Source organism: Nycticebus coucang, chromosome 5, assembly GCF_027406575.1.
Source record: "Nycticebus coucang isolate mNycCou1 chromosome 5, mNycCou1.pri, whole genome shotgun sequence".
NCBI lineage: Eukaryota > Metazoa > Chordata > Mammalia > Primates > Lorisidae > Nycticebus > Nycticebus coucang.
Genome location: NC_069784.1, coordinates 121,669,487 through 121,672,528, shown reverse-complemented (window position 1 = coordinate 121,672,528; position 3,042 = coordinate 121,669,487). Strand labels below are relative to the sequence as shown.

The 3,042-nt window shown below is 44.2% G+C and overlaps 1 non-coding gene across 1 annotated transcript; it reads left to right on the top strand.

Annotated features, from left to right (window-relative positions):
* Nucleotides 1-1,947: 1,947 nt before the first annotated feature.
* Nucleotides 1,948-2,110, top strand: LOC128587112 (U1 spliceosomal RNA). The gene has a single exon (XR_008380525.1). It is a non-coding gene; the product is annotated as a U1 spliceosomal RNA (small nuclear RNA).
* The last annotated feature ends 932 nt before the right edge of the window (nucleotides 2,111-3,042 follow it).

Genomic DNA, 3,042 nt, shown 5'->3' with positions numbered 1-3,042 from the left:
TCTTTGAGGGTTTGGGAGCATTTGAAAGCTTTGTCTTCAATGTCAGAAATCCTTTCTTCTGCTTGCTCCATTCTGTTGCTGAGGGATTCTACTGTGTTTCTCAGATCTTTGAGGGATGCAACTTCTTGTCTCAATGTGTCGAAATCTTTGGTCGTTTCATCTTTGAATCCGTTGAATTCTTGAGATAACTTTTGGAATTCTAATTCTATCTTATTTGCTATCCAGATCCTGAATTCGATTTCTGACATCTCAGCTATTTGTGCATGGGGTCTTGTGCTGTTTCTGCCCCATTGATCCTTGGGGGAGTTGATCTACTCTGATTATTCATATTGCCAGAGTTTTTCTGTTGATTTTGCCTCATGATTGTTTATCACCGTTGCCTCTGGCTGTCCTCAGAGTTGGGGAGGTGTCTCTCCAAGATTAGACCCCAGAGGTATCACTCTATTGTTGCTGGATCTTTGTAAGGAGTGACCCTGTTTAGTTCCTCTGGGGCTGCTCTAGCTAGGGAGTTCTGGTTGTGGAAGCAGCTCCGGTTTGTGACACACCTGGATCCAGCAACAGGGCTGGGGGCGGTGCGCATGGTTCTGGGAGTGCCAGGCGCCCAGTGACTTTGACACAGAGAGCCCAAGGCTCCAGCAGTCTCTGGCCAGGAGAAGAGCTCTGCGCAGAGGCAGGGAGGGCTCCAAAGGGCATGCAGCTACCAGAGTCCCTGTCTAGATGAACGGGCTAGTGTGGAAGCTGGGAGGACACAGGAGGCAGGACACAGGGTTGCGTGGCTCCCCCAGTTCCTGGTCAGGGAATGCGGAGGCCTGGTGGGTGTGGGTCACTGGTTGGGGGTCACTACACAGCTTTTATGGAAGTCTGGGCAGCGCCAAGCCCAGGAGTTTTAGGTTACTATGAGCTGTGATGTCACAGCACTCTACTCAGGGCAACAGCCCAAGGCTCCTGTGTGCCAAAACTGTCTCACTCTGCCCCTAAGGATTAAGGCTGTAAGGCAGCTCAGTCCCCACCTTTAGGCTGCTTAGTGAATAGGTTACTTTGACCTGCGCAATCCTTGTTCTGAGACCCTGAGGGCGGAGCTTGCCAAGGTAGTTCTTTCGCCATGGCTTCCTGTGCCCAGCTCAGTGGCTCAGTCTGGGGCCCTAGACAATGCCCAAAGTTCTCCACAGTCCTGCTCAAGCTCTCCCCAAGGCAGTTCAACTGAGTGCCAAGTCCAAGAACACCGAAACAGTTCACAGGTAAGGTCTTTCTGGTTTGTAGTCTCAGTGCTGCTTGTACTTACAGTTGCCGGCGTGATTAGGTTGATCAAACACATGCAACCACTCGCCTGTTTTCCACTGTTTTTGTCCTCCTCTTGGGGTCCAGAAGTCCCTTGCTGGGTCCCTGTGCCCTCAAAGGGGATGATTATAGGTAGATCCCACTGGACAGAGATGCCTGGAGTCTTGTCTCCCCAGACTCACTGTTCCCAGTTGCAGGGAAGCTGTTACTCGGTCGCCATCTTTAATCCCAGTCCAGATCTAACAGAATTTAACGTGTTTGATCTTTTACCCAGTCTTTCTACCTTTAGAGGTCTTTTCTAGAGAAATAATCCCTACATGCCTAAAGATAAAAGTTTAGGATTTGGTGGCAAAAACAATAGTAATCAACCTACACATCCATCAAGAGTGCATGAGTTGAACTCCAGTACATTTGTACTATAGAAAAATCACATAGCTCATATACAAAGTATATACCAGTTATGTGTATACCAACAGGGATAGATTTCCAACATGAATTGCAAAGTGGAAAAGAGCAAATTGCTGATATTACATAACTTATGTCACTTAGGCAAAAATTTCCTTAAAAACAAATAATGTGTATATATGTGTACATATATTATATACACAACATATATGCATGTATGTATGCTGTATTTTATAATTGATTGAACGTGGAAGTGACCCAGGAATACTCAGCTGGCAGGGAGAGAGCATGGTCACGAAGGTGGTCTTCCCAGGGTGAGGCTTATCCCCTGCATTCTGAAAGTGCTGACCCCTGAGATTTCCCCACACATGGGAAAATATAAAGCATAACATATGGTAATAAAGGACTGTGTCTGCACTCCCCTGCTCTCAAAATAAAAAGTCAGGGTGGGGGGAGGGGAAGAAAGTGATCCAGGAGAATTTACAGCCTACTGTTAGCCCTGATTACCCATAGCGAGGGCCGAGAGATTCAGGTGAATGTGAAAGGTGTAATATTTCTGTGCTTAAATTTTTTAAAATAAAATGTTTTAACATAATTAAAAATAAAACAAAACAGATGTAAAGAAAGAGAAACTAAAAATGTAAGTAGAAGAACATGACATTTTAATGTCTGTAAAGAAACCTTGGTATTGAATCAACTACAATATAACTCTTTGTCATACTATTCACAGTTGCCTAATTGATATGCATTTGAAGCAAAATCAGGAATGAATCTGCTTTACTGAGGTTAAAAGAAAAGATATTCAACAAGTTGTTGATGGTCACAGATTAAAGGGCTCAGAAATTTCACACACTGGGCGTTAGGGAGACAGGCTGACATAGTGCCCAGGTGTGGACTGCTAGAGTAAGGCAACCTTTCGGCTCACAGATTTTTTGAGTTCTGGCTGTATTAACTCTCATTCCTACATCAACAATAATTCCAGCAGACATCTGTAGGGGTCATAGCTGAGTGGAATACCAAGGTGTATTTTAAGTTATGGAAAGATTCATTGCTTTTAATTAGTTGCTAAAGGTAGGCGTGTAATAAAATATTATCTATAAAAATTCCTATGGAGGTATAAGCTAGATATACCTAATCTTTTGAAAAGTGCTAGAAGTTAGGATCTTCTCCCTTTTATGTATGAAATTTGTATGCAATGCTCTTCAGGAAATTTCCCACCTGACTTTATGCAAAAAGGGGTGACGTCTTTGTGGCACTGGGTTACTCCTCCCCAACCCACATACACACAGAGAAGTTTGCCTGGATAATTTTCAGCACCATGCCCTGCTTGGCACAGTCTCCTTTCTCCTACTTGACATT